Genomic DNA, 17,095 nt, shown 5'->3' with positions numbered 1-17,095 from the left:
TATGTGCAGCTCTAGACATTACATCCAAAGTAGTATGAATCACAAACTACAAAGGATAATGTATCTTGATCTAGTCGGAATGTATATCTGGTACGAAGTAATCTATTGAGATATCAGTCAAGATATTGTTATCGCGTAGATTGAAGGCAACAGCGTCCTGTTCTATTATCTGGAAATAGATCTAGCAGCATGTATATACGTGTGTACGGCACTGCATAAGTGCGTGTACACACAAGAGGGTGTATCATAATCTCTCTCATTGTATCCAGCTAAACCCGAATGTCATGTATTCAGATATGTCGATAGTTAATATTATGAATTTACAGTAGGCTTGTCATGACTATAATTGAGGATGTCAGCGGAAAACCGACTAGTGTGACCCTGCAGCGCAATAAGCTGGTCAGGGCTAGCGGTTAGCATGGCTCTGTCAGGGTCTCCTGTCATATCAGGAAAATATCAATTGCTGTTCAGTGTAAAGCTAGAAAGCTGTATCGGGCCCCGCTTACCTCTTTGGTCAGTGCCAATCCCCAAACATATGTCCCAGCGAGAGTCGAAAGCGACCGCCGTTCACGTACTTTTTGAGGGGGCGGTGTATGATGTGTTTTGCGTGCGGTACCCGCTCATGACTTACTGCCTCGGAATCTCGGGATATGTAGTCTAGAAGAACATGGGCAGTGTAAAAAGATGCTCATTGTGTTTCTTGTGATAGTTTTTAGTTTATACAAGTTCAAGTATGTATAGTCGTTTGTATAATGCACTGAGGTGACAGCGTGCTGCATAACTGATGCCTTTTGGTGTTTATGTACTGTATTTAATATATGTGTTGTTTTTTTCTCCTCCCCCTGGGCGGGTACTCAGTAGAAGTCCCATGATCTAAATGAATCAAGAGCCATTATAGAAATCAGAAAGGAGAGAGGTCAGAAAAGAAGAATGGTGAATATGAGCTGTATAAAAGACGTATTTAGGGATTATATACCTCAAACTAAAAGGGTATTGACATGGCCTTATAGTGCATTTGGTCCTAATCTGGATCAAGTGGTCTCTCTCTAGGTTTTATATGTTGTTATATTTCACTATTTTAGGCTGGTCCAATGGATCTCATCATTCAGCCCACATCTATCACTCTTCATTCTAAAGACCCAGCGCTGTTCCCTCTGGAAAAGAACTGCTTCTTGGGAGCCCATTGCTGGTGAAAGTTTGGTTTGTCTATCACCAACTACATTATATCATTATCTGTGTGCGCTAGTTCCAAAAAATGCCTGGTGAGTTTAGTACACGTCACTGAGCTCTGGTGTTCAATGATCCTGGTTTTAACCTTGTGAGTGGTCATGCCTATGTAATTCAATTTGCAGGGACATCTGAGTAGATGTAGTACACCCTCCACATTGGAATTCGTGTGCTTCAAGTGTTTCCATGGTGTTTTGAGTCCCAGATCAATCTCGTGTGTCACATTGGTGTATGGATAGACTGAGCACAATCCATACGGAAATGGTCCCTTCACGGGAGGGAGGGACCACAAGTTATTTTGATTTGACTTGTCCTGATCATGTGGCGGTCTTGTGTGGACAACCACGTTTCCAATATTCTTGCTACGTTGTAGGGCAAGTAGAGATTTATGTAGATTTTTATGTCCTGTGTTGAGGATTGGCCATTTCTTGTTTACCACCCTTTTTAAAGGGTGGAATCCCCTGCAAACTGAAATTTAGCTGAAAAAATCACTTTTTTCACTCATTTTCAAACATTTTGTGATAGGCAATTTGATGTTGCCTCAATACATTTTGGGCCCTTGCTTGTCGGGGGTACTTGGGCCTCCCACACGAGTGAGGCCCCATTTCTATCGGGAGACCTGGGGGAATTCTGGGCAGTGGGAAATTTGTGTGAGGCCCGTGATGCCACAACTTTCCCACACAAAAATGTGTGAAAAAAGTGATTATTTTCTGCTAAATTTCAGGTTTGCAGGGGGTTCTGGGTAAGAAAAAATTAGGGGATCCACGCAAGCCATACCTCCCTGGAATCACCCGGGTGTCCAGTTTTCAGAAATGTATGGGTTTGGTAGGTTTCCCAAGATGGCTGCCAAGCTCGGAGCCAAAAACTCATGGGACCCCCCATGCAAAAGCAGGTTGTTTTGTGATAGATAATTTTGATGTTGCCTCCATACGTTTTGGGCCCTTGCCTGTCGCGAGTACTTGGGCCTCCCACACGAGTGAGGCACCATTTCTATCGGGAGTCCTGGGGGAGTGCAGGGCAGTGGGAAATTTGTGTCAGGCCCGTGATGACATAACTTTCCCACACAGAAATATGTGAAAAAAGTGATTTCTGCTAAATTTCAGGTTTGCAGGGGATTCTGGGTAAGAAAACTTTGGGTAATCCATGCAACCCATATCTCCCTGGAATACCCCAGGTGTCTAGTTTTCAGAAATGTGTGGGTTTAGTAGGTTTCCCTAGGTGGCCGCCGAGCACGGGGCCAAAAACCGGACAATTGTTTAGGTTTGCAAGGTATTCTGGGTAACAGAACCTGGTGAGAGCCAGTCAAGTCACCCCATCATGGATTCCCCTGGGTGTCTAGTTTTCAAAAATGTATAGGTTTGCTAGGTTTCCCTTGGTGCCGGCAGAGCTAGGGTGCAAACACTACAGCTAGGCACTTTGCAAAAAAAGGGTCATTTTTCACTGTGAAAATGTGGTGTTTCCACGTTGCGTTTTGCGCCGTTTCCTGTCGTGGCCACTAGGCCTACCCACACAAGTGAGATACCGTTTTTTTCTCAGAAGACTTTGGGGAACTCGAGGTGGGTGGAATTTTGTGGATCCACGCAGATTCCAGAACTTTCCACCACAGAAATGTGAGAAGAATCTGTTTTTTTGGACAATTTGTTAGGTTTGCAAAGGATTCTGGGTAACAGAACCTGGTGAGAGCCAATCAAGTCACCCCATCATGGATTCTCCTGGGTGTCTAGTTTTAAAATGCATAGGTTTGCTAGGTTTCCCTTGGTGCCAGCAGAGCAAGGGTGCAAAAACTACAGCTAGGCCCTTTGCAAAAAAAGGGTACATTTTCACTGTGAAAATATGGTGTTTCCAAGTTGTGTTCTGCGCCGTTTCCTGTCGTGGCCACTAGGCCTACCCACACAAGTGAGGTACCATTTTTCTTGGAAGACTTTGGGGAACACAGGATGGGTGGAATTTTGTGGATCCATGCAGATTCCAGAACTTTCCACTACAGACATATGAGGAAAATTTGTTTTTTTTGAGAATTTTTTTGGTTTGCAAGGGATTCTGGGTAACGGAACCTGGTGAGAGCCAGTCAAGTCACCCCATCCTGGATTACCCTGGGTGTAAAGTTTTAAAAAATGTATAGCTTTTCTACGTTTCCCTAGGTGCCGGCAGAGCTAGGGTTTAAAAACTATAGCTAGGCACTTTTCTAAAAAAGGGTTATTTTTCACTGTGAAAATGTAGTGTGTCCACATTGCGTTTTGCACTGTTTCCTGTCGCAGCCACTAAGCCTACCCACACAAGTGAGGTACCTTTTTCTCAAAAGAGCTTGGGTAATGCGGGGTGGGTGTAATTTTGTGGATCCACGCAGATTCCAGAACTTTCCACCACAGAAATATGAGGAAAATGTGTTTTTTTGGACAATTGTTTAGGTTTGCAAGGGATTTTCGGTAACAGAACCTGGAGAGAGCCAGTCAAGTTACCCCATCATGGATTCCCCTCGGTGTCTAGTTTTCAAAAATATATAGGTTTGCTAGGTTTCCCTAGGTGCTGGCAGAGCTAGTGTTCAAACACTACAGTTAGGCACTTTGCAAAAAAAGGGTCATTTTTCACTGTGAAAATGTAGTGTGTCCACGTTGCGTTTTGCACCGTTTCCTGTCGCGGCCACTAAGCCTACCCACACAAGTGAGGTACCGTTTTGCTTAAAAGACTTTGGGGAACGTGGGGTGATTGCAATTTTGTGGATCCACGCAGATTCCTGAACTTTCCACCAAAGAAATGTGAGGAAAATGTGGGCTTTTTGCAATTTTTTGGTTTGCAAGGGATTCTGGGTAACAGAACCTGGTGAAAGCCAGGCAAGTCACCCCATCATGGATTTTCTTAGGTGTCTAGTTTTTAAAAATGTATAGGTTTGCTAGGTTTCCCTTGGTGCCGGCAGAGCTAGGGTGCAAAAACTACAGCTAGACACTTTGCACAAAAAGGGTAATTTTTCACTGTGAAAATGTTGTGTGTCCACGCTGCATTTTGCGCCGTTTCCTGACACAGGCACTAGGCCTACCCACACAAGTGAGGTACTGTTTTTCTCGGAAGACTTCGGGGAACGCGGGGTGGGTGCAATTTTGTTGATCCACACAGATTCCACAACTTTCCACCACAGAAATGTGAGGAAAATGTGTATATTGTGACAATTTGTTAGGTTTGCAAGGGATTCTGGGTAACAGAGCCTGGTGAGTCACCCCATCATGAATTCCCCTGGGTGTCTAGTTTAAAAAAATGTATAGGGTTGCTAGGTTTCCCTAGGTGGCCGCCGAGCATGGGGCCAAAAACCCATATGACCCCCTTGCAAAACCAGGTTGTTTTGTGATAGGCAATTTTGATGTCGCCTCCATATGTTTTGAGCCCTTGCCTGTCGGGGGTACTTGGCCCTCCCACACGAGTGAGACACCATTTTTGTTGGGAGACCTGGGGGAACGCTGGGTAGTGGTAAATTTGTGTCAGCCCCGTGATGCCACAACTTTCCCACACAAAAGTGTGTGAGAAAAGTGATTTTTACTGCTAAATTTCAGGTTTGCAGGGGATTTTGGGTAAGAAAACGATGGGAGATCTATGCAAGCCATACTTCTCTGGAATCCCCCGGGTGTCCAGTTTTCAGAAATGTGTGGGTTTGGTAGGTTTCCCAAGATCGTCGCCGGGCCCGTAGCCAAAACCTCATGGGACTCCCTTGCAAAATCAGGTTGTTTTGCGATAGGTAATTTTGATGTCACCTCCATACGTTTTGGGCCCTTGCTTGTCGCGGGTACTTGGGCCTCCCACACAAGTGAGGCACCATTTTTTTGGGAGACCTGGGGGAACGCTGGGTAGTGAGAAATTTGTGTCAGCCCCGTGATGCCACAACTTTCATACACAGAAATGTGTGAAAAAAGTGATTTTTACTGCTAAATTTCAGGTTTGCAGGGGATTCTGGGTAAGAAAGGTTGGGGGATCCACGCAAGCCATACCTCCCTGGAATCCCCCAGGAGTCTAGTTTTCAGAAATGTGTGGGTTTGTTAGGTTTCCCTAGGTGGCCGCCAAGCACGGGCCAAAAACCCAGGTGACCACCCTTGCCTGTTTGTTGTTTGTGCTGCGCAGATTGACATGTGAGCAGCCAAAGGGTATCTCATATCTCCTTGCTTGACTGCTCTTATGTGTTCGCTGATTCTTTCATGTAGTGTTCGGATGGTGCTTCCAACTTATTTTTTCTTACATCTGCATTCTATCGCGTAGACTACAAACTTTGTGAGACAGTTTATGTTGGTGTGAATTATGTATTTTTTTCCACCCGGTCCCTCAAATTCTGTCTTTCTCCCACATGCCCATTTGCATGTGCAGCATTGTCCGCAAGTGTAAAAACCTATTGTGTGTTTATTCAGCCAATTGTCTGTATTTTTAGGTTTTTGGTAACTGGGGCTTAAAATGTTCTTAAGGGAAACCCCTCTTCTGTATGTGATGTTAGGTTTGTCTGTGATAAATTATTTTAGAGAATTATCATTATTGAGCACATGCCAGTGTTGTTGAGACTCTTTCTAAGAACTCCTGACCAATTGTTGTACCCAGTGATCGTTCTAATCTTTTGGTCAGTTCTGATCAGTTTGGATTTTTCCTTAGTGTGTCTGCCCGTTGGACTTTGTCTATTCTTGTTTCAGCCATAGTCAGTAATTTCTTGTCATACCCCCTATTAGCAAACCTGGTTACGACATCTTTTTTGTATTTGGTAAATTCTAGGTCATTTCTACAGTTGCGTCGTGCCCTAATGAGTTCCCCATAAGGAATAGATCTTATCTGGTGAGAGGAATGTGCGCTGGAAGCATGTAATAGAGAGTTACAGGCTGTAGATTTACGATACAATCTGCTGTGTATGAGATTATCAAGTATGTAAAATTCCACATCTAAAAAGGAAATTTTCGTCTTGCTTTGTTCTATGGTGAACCGTATGTTATGTTTGTTGTCATTGAGGTATTCTAAAAACCCCATCAGTTTCATCTGAGTGCCCATCCAGATCATGATGCAATCATCTATATATCTGCCCCAGAAGAGTATAGAGTGGTGGTGGACATGGTGGTGGACGTGGTGGTGCTGGAGGTGGTGGTGGACGTGGTGGTGGAGGACATGGTGGTGGTGGACATGGTGGTGGTGGACATGTTGGTGGTGGACATGTTGGTGGTAGATGTGGTGGTGAACGTGGTGGTGGATGTGGTGGTGGTGGATGTGGTGGTGGACATGGTGGTGGTGTTGGTGGACGTGGTGGTGATGGATGTGGTGATGGTGGTGGATGTGGTGGTGTTGGATGTGGTGGTGGACATGGTGGTGATGGATGTGGTGGTGATGGTGGATGTGGTGGTGGATATGGTGGTGGTGGCTGTGGTGGTGGTAGTGGATGTGGTGGTGGATGTGGTGAACGTGTTGGTGGATGTGGTAGTGGTGGACGTGGTGGTGGACGTGGTGGTGGACGTGGTGGTGGACGTGGTGGTGGTGGTTGACATGGTAGTGGACATGGTGGAGGATGTGGTAGTGGTGTTGGACATGGTGGTGGACGTGGTGGTGGTGGACATGGTGCTGGACGTGGTGGTGGTGGAGGACGTGGTGGTGGTGGATGTGGTGGTGGTGGATGTGGTGGATGTGGTGGACATGTTGGTGGATGTGTTGGTGGTGGACGTGGTGGATGTGGTGGTGGACGTGGTGGATGTGGTGGTGGACTTGGTGGTGGTTGTGGACGTGGTAGTGGTGGACATGAACGTGGTGGTGGTAGACATGGTGCTGGTGGTGGATGTGGTGGTGGTGGATGTGGTGGTGGACGTGTTGGTGGTGGTGGACGTGGTGGTGGTGGTGGATGTGGTGGTGGTGGTGGATGTGCTGGTGGTGGTAGATGTGGTGCTGGTGGTGGATGGTGGTGATGGAGGACATGGTGGTGGAGGACGTGGTATTGGTGGTGGATGTGGTGGTGGTGGATGTGCTGGTGGTGGTGGTAGATGGTGGTGGTGGACGTGGTGGTGGAGGACGTGGTAGTGGTGGTGGTGGATGTGGTGGTGTGGACGTGGTGGTGGTGGCCATAGTGGTGGTGATGGATGTGGTGGTGGATGTGGTGGTGGACATGGTGGTGGTGGGGGATGTGGTGGTGGACATGGTGGTGGATGTGGTGGATGTGGTAGTGGTGGACGTGGTGGTGGATGTAGTGGTGGTGGTTGACATGGTGGTGGACATGGTGGTGGATGTGGTGGTAGTGGTGGTGGACATGGTGGTGTTGGACGCAGTAGTGGTGGACATGGTGGTGGTGGATGTGGTGGTGGTGGAGGTGGTGGATGTGTTGGTGGTGGATGTGGTGGTGGTGGATGTGGTGGATGTGGTGGTGGACGTCGTAGTGGTTGTGGATGTGGTGGTGAATATGGTGGTGGACCTGGACGTGGTGGTGGTGGACGTGGTGCTGGTGGTGGATGTGGTGGTGGTGGATGTGTTGGTGGTGGTGGACGTGGTGGTGGTGGTGGATGTGGTGGTGGTAGTGGATGTGGTGGATGTGCTGGTGGTGGTGGATGTGGTGGTGGTGCATGAGCTGGTTGTGGTGGATGTGGTGGTGGTGGTCGATGGTGGCGGTGGATGTGGTGGTGGAGGATGTGGTGGTGGAGGATGTGGTAGTGGTGGTGGTGGATGTGCTGGTGGTGGTGGATGGTGGTGGTGGACGTGGTGATGGAGGACGTGGTGGTGGTGGATGTGGTGGTGTGGACGTGGCAGTGGTGGACATAGTGGTGGTGGTGGACGTGGTGGTGGATGTGGTGGTGGACATGGTGGTGGTGGTGGATGTGGTGGTGGTGGAGATGGTGGATGTGGTGGTGGTGGACATGGTGGTGGTGGACATGGTGGTGGTGGACATGGTGGGGGTGGACGTGATGGTGGTGGACATGGTGGTGGTGATGAACGTGTTGGTGGTGGATGTGGTGGTGGTGGACATGGCAGTGGACATGGTGGTGGTGGTGGAAATGGTGGTGGTGGACGTGATGGTGGTGGACATGGTGGTAGTGGTGGATGTGGTGGATGTGGTGGTGGTGGATGTGGTGGATGTGGTAGTGGTGGATGTGGTGATGGACGTGGTGGTGGTGGACGTGGTGGTGGTGGACGTGGTGGACATGGTGGTGGGGATAGACATAGTGGTGGTGGTGGATGTGGCGGTGGATGTGGTGGTGGTGGACATTGTGGTGGTGGATGTGATGGACGTGGTGGATGTGGTGATGGTAGTGGACGTGGTGTTGGTGGACGTGGTGGTGGTGGTGGACATGGTGTTGGTGGACATGGTGGTGGTGGAGGATGTGGTGATGGTGGACGTGGTGGACCTGGTGGTGGTGGACCTGGTGGTGGTGGACATGGTGGTGGTAGTAGACATGGCAGTGGTGGTAGACGTGGTGGTTGTGGATGTGGTGGTGGACGTGGTGGTGGTGGACGTGGTGGACGTGGTGGTGGTGGACATGGTGGTTGTGGTGGATGTGGTGGTGGATGTAGTGGTGGTGGATGTGGTGGTGGTGGTGGTGGTGGTGGACATGGTGGTGGTGGACATGGTGGTGGTGAACATGGTGATGGTGGTGGACATGGTGGTGGTGGTGGACATGGTGGTGGAGATGGTGGTGGTGGACGTGGTGGTGGTGATGGACATGGTGGAGATGGTGGTGGTGGACGTGGTGGTGGACGTGGTGGTGGACGTGGTGGTGGTGGACCTGGTGGTGGTGGATGTGGTGGTGGTGGACATGGTGGTGGTGGACGTGGTGGTCGTGGACATGGTGGTGGTGGTGGATGTGGTGGTGGTGGACGTGGTGGTGGACATGGTTATGGACGGGGTGGTGTTGATGGTGGTGGATGTGTTGGTGGTGGACGTGGTGGCGGTGGTGGTGGTTGTGGATGTGGTGGTGGTGAATGTGGTGGTGGTGGTGGTGGACATGGTGGAGGTGGTGGACATGGTGGACATGGTGGAGGTGGTGGACATGGTCGAGGTGGTGGTGGACATGGTCGAGGTGGTGGACATGGTGGACATGGTGGTGGTGGACATGGTGGTGGTGGTGGACGTGGTGGTATTGGTGGACGTGGTGTTGGTGGACGTGGTGGTGGATGTGGTGGTGGTGGATGACTATTGGGTAGGAGGGTGCCGGCAGAATGCGGAAGGAGAGGAGGATCTTGAAGGGGGCACATGGGAGAGCAAAATGAGGCCAAATATTATCTGGGTTCTCAGTTCTAACATATTTATTCAAAGTATTGGTTTCTAAAGGCATTTGATTCTTGTTGAGAAAAGAAACTTAATCGGCCCTTCAAACACTGAAATTAATTTCTGTTTTCAGGCTCATATACTCATTCGTCCTATTCAAGCGTGTCCGTGCACTATAAAATATAATGCTTTGGATTTTGTATCGTATTACTGCTTCCAGGGAGCTATCGGAGGAGGAAAGGGTAACATCCGCCATTTAGCGATATCTCTTTTAGCCAGCTGAAAATATAAGTTAATATAGTGCAGAAGAGAACAAAACAAAATAAAACATTAAAAATACGCTGAGCCAATCGCAGCATGGGAGGGGCAAAGACCAAAACGGCAGAAGGGGGTAGAGGTGGGGCATGTGGCGTGCCATCGAATTGAAAGGCAACTGACACAGCCTGCATCCCAGACCCACACAGCGTTTCCCTTGCGGGAGCAAGCAGGGGCACCATCTGTTTTCAACATAATTACAAACAGACGGCGCCAAAGCTCGCTCCTGCAAGGGAAACGCCAAACATGCACGCGTTGCAATAGAAGCAATGCAAAACGTGCACGTTTTTGGCCAAAATACTGATCGAGGTCCCCTCCTATTCAATACATGCGCGCTGCGTAGGCGAGACCTTAAAAGGGAACACCAGGATGTCCTGTGATATAGTTTTAACAACTGATGCTTCTGTTGTTAAACAACCCATGGTTGAGTTAGAGGTTGTTCCCCCTGAGGAGGGTGTCCATCAGGCAGAAGCTAATGGCCCAAAAATACGGAGGGAAAAGAAGAGGACCCGGCATATAATAAAACATAAACCAAAAAACATGCGGTTTCCAACTCTATTTGAGGAGCCCATTGATTCCCCCTTGCCCCTGAAAGGTAATGAGTCAAAGCCGGCTGGGTTTCTGGTTGGATAGAATACTGGGTTCCCAGAGGTAAATCCTATCCCTCTATCTATTATGAAAGATGAACTTGAAGGGAGGGGCTTAGGACCAGAAGAAGGGGACGAGGTGTTGGGGGCAATGGGACATAATGGGGGTGGGGGGATAGAGCCCTAAATGGGTGAATCACAGAATGGAAAACCAGATTTAGCACCTCATAAAAGAAAGTTCAATCTAGTCTCGGAGAATAAAATAGTAAAAACAAATGAAGCTCTGTCAGAGGTAGGGCAGGTCGGGGATTGCTTTCACCCACACCCCACTGGTGTGGATACTTTCCCTGTATGGTTAGATCCCAGGCATGGAAGGTTCTTTGAGGGAGGGCCTATCCTTACTTCCCCTACAGGATATATGCCAGAGCCAGTTTCTGAGTCAAGGCTGTGTGATAGGGTATGTGATGTACATGAGCCAGGACAAGTAGTGAATACCTTGGTTTTTGTGTCAATATTTGATAGAGAACTGGGATCTCTTAATAGAAATTTCATTTTGCAGTTATTATGCAAAATTGAAGATTTACTTGGTAACAAGTAAAGATATCGAGCAGGTAGTTTTAGAATCAGGAAGTGAACTCTCACAATCCCGAGTAACTTTTAGCTCTGGAATAATTGCAATGTTAGTATTGGCTAATGTAGATCTCTTTAGGAAAAATGGGTTTGATGTTTTCCCGTTTAAGGAGCCAGTTTTTGTCCTACGCGAGTCCCACTGGAAGGATCACCAGGACATTAGTGGAGTGTTATCCAACACTAAGAGGGCTATTAATCTGAAAGATATTGAAATCTTGGTGGGTAGTACTTCGGGGAAAAGAGTGATTAACATGGTGGGACCTGTGGCTCAAAGTACAACGGAACATAGTGGAGGAGCGGAGGCGAATCAGTGAAGCTGGGTAGCTGGCTCGTTAAATGTCTCTAAAAAAGGTAAACAAAATCTCTTTGTTGCGGAGGTAGCCCTCCGAAATAAGTTTTGTCTGGAACATGGCTGGGTTAGGAAATCCCAGCATTAAGCTAGATACCCTAATGCAGCATGATCCACTGATTATTTCTGCAGGAAACATGGTGCTGCACAGATTTTAATTTTGAGAATTTCTTTGTATATTGTTGTGGAGCAAAACCTTCAGCAAAAGATCATGCAAGTGGTGGTTTAGCTATGTTACTTAGTTTTGGGATAAATTGGAACCCCCAGGCTTTCACGCATCCGTCTAACCTTTGCATGGCCATGAAACTTAAGTTGGGTAATGGGAGGCTCGGTCAGCACCCGTCCCTTTTACTGGTAAATGTATATATTCCTCCTAAGAGGGTGTCTGATTCTCTGGTCGAATCCATCTTCTCTTTTATCCATAAAATTAGTATCACAGAAGAATGCACAATGATATTGGTGATGGCAGATTTTAATGCAAAAATGTCAAACTGATACTCCCTGGTTTATCGTAACCAGGAGTTGGAGGAGGTATGGACTATCCCAGAGCCAATGTTGCCCGAACACATTAGGTCAGATAAGCGAGGATTGCATTTTTGGCATTGTTTAAGAATGAATGACCTTGTTATTCTAAATGGGTGATTCCCAGAGGGATTCACCAGCCTCGCTTACTTTCCATGCCTCTCGGGGGCAGTCACTTATTGACTATATGGTAGAATCTTGCCCACTCTTTGGTGCCTGTACCCAATTTAAGGTACTGGGGATAAATTTGAGTGACTACAGTATTTTATCAGTGGAAGTTAGTTTGGAGCTCAAGTCCTTGGAGCCATGGAACTCCAGAGATGATAGTATTATGTATAATAAAACAAATAGGTGCACATTTTGGTCTAATAAAAGCATTACTTGCTTAGGGAGGCTGGTTAAAAACGTGCATTGCGGTCCTATGCAGGAAAATCCCATTTCATGGCTTGAAAAAAAACTCTTATTTAAATCTTGTGGAAGGAAAAAACAGGTCAGATGCACTAATCAATCAGTGCTTAGTTCGGGGAAGGTGAAAAAGTTAAATCATGAGATAAATCCTCTAGTAGGGAACAATTTAAGCAATCTTCTTTGATTAGGCAAAGGAAAATGAGTAGATTAAAGCAGATAAGAAAGAGAATCAAGGAGTCTGAATGCAGAGAAGTGGAGGACTCAAACTAGAATAAATTAAGAGGTTGCATAGTCCAGTGGCTTGCGCAGATATTGGGCTCTAATAGCTACATATTGTGACAATAGAGTTAAGGCAAAAGCCATTTTAATATTCGATGCAGAATGGACCAAATACATCTCACAGCTTTATGCTTCTAATATAATGATCAGGTCTAAATTATAGATTTTTAAGGAGTCTCATGTGGGGAGTGACTACGGCCCACCTTCCTGCACAGAAATTTAGAGCTTTATTAAAGGGGCAAGTTATTCAGGTGCGATGGGCCCTGATGATCTTCCAATAGCTGTAATCAAGCAAGATAGCCACACATGTGCACAATTCGTTTACCCGGTATTCTCCTATTGCTATACATATGGGATTATCCCATATTCTTGGAGAGGAAGTATTGTGGTTCCATTGTATAAATAAGGGTTCCAGGACATCCCTTGCCGCCAAAAGCATCCTTCTCCATCTTCAGGTTTGGGCTTTCGGAAATAACTTGGTCCCGGCAGAGCAATCAGGGCTTGGTAAGCATAACAGCACATTAGATAATATTACCGTCTTGCAAACCCTAATTGAAAAATACCCAATGGGACTTCTCCACGGCTTTCGACCGGGTGGACCGGGGGTCCCTGTGGAGGAAATTGGATGCAATGGGGATCCCCATGCATTTGCTGAGACTGATTATAGCATTGCACTCCTCAACTTGGACTCAGGATTTGATGGGGGGGTAATCAGGGCCTGTTGAATAAAGCAAAGACACATAATGGGTTGAAGCAAGGGTGCCTGTTAGCCCCTCTCCTTTTCTCTCTTTACATTATTGACCTGCCGAGTAGGGTGGGAATATGTAAATGGGACTCTCCCAAATTAGAAACAATGAAATTGAGTTGTCTCTTCTATGCGGATGACGTCATTCTGATGGATCTAACCCCGATAGGACTTCAAAGGCGCCTTAATGAGTTAGCACGCTACGAGGATGATCATTTTTTTAGAAATAAATATAGCAAAAAGTAAAATTATGATTTTCAAATATCGTGGGTGTAGAGTTATGAAAAATATGCACTGGTTCCTGGGGACAGGTAAAATTGATGTAGTGAAGTTGTACCCGTACCTGGGAAGAATTTTTACAAGCAGATGTTTTAGCAATGATCATATTGACAAATGCAGAAGTAAGACAATATCTCAGGCATGCGTAATTGGTAGATTTTATAAACGTTGCGGGCACAGACACTTGGCACACCTTATATCAGTATACAAAATGAAAATTCCGCCAGCACTGAGTTAAGCTTACGAATTAGTGGACAAACAGCAGTGGGCCTTTTTTGAGAAGGCAGAGGGGCGTATTTGGCGCCAGATCTGTAATCTGAATAGAACAGCCCCCATAGCGGCGATAAGGCTTCAATTAGTGCTCCTCTCGACCTATGTGTTCGCCACGGCTAAATGCTTGCGATGGAGTAATACCTTGTTGAACAGCGCAGAAAACCCTTTAGGGGCAGCGCTAAGGCAGGATTTATTTGTAAGCCTGAAGGGGAAAAGCTTTGTTTTTAGGATGTGCGTGAAAGCGGCAGATTTATTTGGCATAGGGTTTAGCAGCTTTAGGCTCTTTACCAAAACAAGCTTTGAAAATGCTAATTAAAAAGTCCATTTATGAAGTCTGTCGAAAAAGAGATACCACTTTGTGCTTAGGTCAATCTGGCAATGATACAATAGTTGGGAGCAGTATTTATAAACAGCCTCAACCATATGTTGTATGGAATCTCCCTCACGGAGTGCACAGAACTATCCTGTTGTTAAGGATGAATCTGCTGCCCCTACGAATTGTGACAGGGGCGTGGGAAGGATTAGCCAGGCAGGTCAGACTTTGTCACCTATGTGGAAGTTGGGTACAGGATTTAAATCATGTTTTATTTGTCCCCTATTACAACCATTACGACGTTGTTTGTTGAGGAAATTGTATTTAAAATATAAAATTGCCACAGCCGCGGAGACCTCAAATTTTCTTTTGGGCCCCCCTTCTGGGCAAGTGTGTTTAAAATGTACATCTTTTTTTAAACAATTTTTAAATATATTTTAGATAAGAACCAATGTGAAGAAGTAGCCTGTGGTATGTTGAAGAGGTTCCTAAATGGACAAAATTAATTATATATTACAGTATATTTAGAATTGTAGGGTCCTCATATTGTATATTTGATTATGTTATAGAATCTAATGGTACAATTAGAATTACATCTTATGAAGTTAGTTGACCTCCTAAAAGTCAAAGGATTAATGGAATTAGTACAGCACTTATGCACTCGCACTTTGATAACACGTATGCTGCTATGTAGACTGCACTACATAATAAATGTATTTAGCACTTTTGAAGGTACTGCTCGGATTTTTCCTTGGGGCCCGTCTCAGCAAGATCTACTTTTCTTCTTTATCTAAAAAAAAAAAAATTCACAGGATGTCTTGCATTTGCACTTTCTACCATCTTTTACTCATTTATGAATCTAGCATGTATGATGTAACTGTAACTGTTGGGTCTCTGTATATACTTTGTACATATATATAGAAATCCAACATGCTGTGTAATGAAGTTAAACTTTTTAGAGTACTTAATGATATGGCTTGTCAGAAATTGTTTTGTCAGCAATTTATTACGATGGGGAAATCGGTCTAATATCTGTGTACTAGCACAATTAGTTTTAGCAAGTTGCTTGCAACATGTATTGCTCAACAAAATCGATGAATTTATGGTTTTACATGTATTGTAATTTTTACTTTAGCTCTGGATGATTTGTTAAATTAGAGCCTTTTTATCTATGTATTCCTTATGTGGAACACCTAGGAGTTCCAAATCATAATAAAAATTGAATTCAATTGAATTGACCAGTCAGGAGGAGTGTTGCACTACACCCGCAGTCTGGGCAGTTGCTCGTACAGCAGTATCCTGGGGGGCAAATATCCCATCATGCCGAGCCTACATGCCAAAAGAGATGTTAGAAAGGAGTTAAAGGATGGAAATCTGCGGCGTCCCTCTTCTCAGGCCATAGAGAGACTGCAGTTCCACCCTACCTCGAGGAACCACAGAGCCAGGTTGAGTGGCAAGTTTCCAGCAATCTTGACCTGGAAAATTAAGTGCAGAGTATTGGATCCAATTTTTGTGAGTTTTGATGAGGCTGGAGGAGTGTTGCAATGCACCCACAGTCTGGACAGTTGCTCAGACAGCAGTATTCTGGGGGGCCATATACGCGTATGCCAAGACTACACTGCCAAGAGAAACATTAGAAAGGGGTTAAAGAAGAGAATGCTGATCCTTCCCTCTCCTCATGCACTACAGATACAGGAGTCCCGCCCCCTTGCTCCCAGTATGGAGAACTCTGCCTGCTAGAGTTGGTAAGAAAAGACTGTTTCACTGAATCTGGAGTAGAAGCAACAGGAGGGGCAAGGTTTGCCAACCCCCACTTCTAAATGAAAACTAACCAAGAACCCCAGCAATTTTAACATCGAACACACAAGCCAGGTAAGGGGAATGGGGGATCAGTGAGACCAAAATTTGGACACCTGTTGTGTCCTTTTTACATATTTGTTTCAAACTATAGGTAAAATAACCACACTCGCTAAGGAAGGGACGCAGTTAACCCCGCAAACATAAATGCAGAAGGAATGTTGAATGCAGATGGACAAGGATCTTTACAGTTGCTACGATTCATGCAAAATAATAATCTTCAGACTGCGACGTTGCCAGAGGGGTCATGGCAGGAAGGGCAACCCTCTAAAACCCTGCCAAGCCGTCGAGATGCAGAGCCACCGCCTAACCACTGAGCCGCTGAGCTGCTCCAAAGGAGCTGGGAGGTGGGACTTGTCATGCCCCCAGGTGCTCTAAAAACCCAAGACACCCAATCAAATGTTGTGGGCTGCATCCACGTGTGCGGTATCTGCAGCACTGTGAGTGCGGCAGCTGCAGCTGAGAGCAAGCCCTAGGCGGTCAAGGAGGCGTGCCGGATAGGTTCAGCTGTGACTTGCAGCATACCTGGAGAGCCCCACTCACCACCACTGGCATCTGCCCCATGACTGTGGGCCACTGTGGGTCACATATCAGAGGCGAGCAGTGACAGTGACATGAGATGAGGATAGCGGGAAACTGAGCAAGCAGGAGCATGCAGGACCTGTGGAGCAGTGGAGCGGGGTTGAACAGGGCTAATTGCACAGTGCGGACATGCATCCGGTACTGTGCAATCAGTGTGAACAGCATTTTGCACAGTGCACAACGAAGTTTGCGTAACTACACGTAGCTTGCGAAGTGCACTTTGCGTAGCTATGCTTAGCGCTACTACGCACTACGCCCAGGGTTACTCCAAAGTCCGGGCACACAGGCTCCCTCAGCCCAGTGGATAATCAAGTAGCAAAAGAACAGAAGGTGGCTCTATCTTCAGCATCCTCACCAGCATCTCCCTCAGCCGATGTGCCCTCGCTGCTATCTACCCACCCCAATTCTGGTGCCCTACCTGGGCGAAGACTAGGAGAGACGACAAGCACACACAATCTCAAAGAGGCTCTAACCAGCAAGGGAAGGGTTCAGAAACATCAACCAGAAGAGGCCCTCACCTTAAACCACAACGACA

This window comes from Triturus cristatus, chromosome 6 (assembly GCF_964204655.1).
Source record: "Triturus cristatus chromosome 6, aTriCri1.1, whole genome shotgun sequence".
NCBI classification, from domain to species: domain Eukaryota; kingdom Metazoa; phylum Chordata; class Amphibia; order Caudata; family Salamandridae; genus Triturus; species Triturus cristatus.
Note: the sequence above shows the minus strand (reverse complement) of the source record.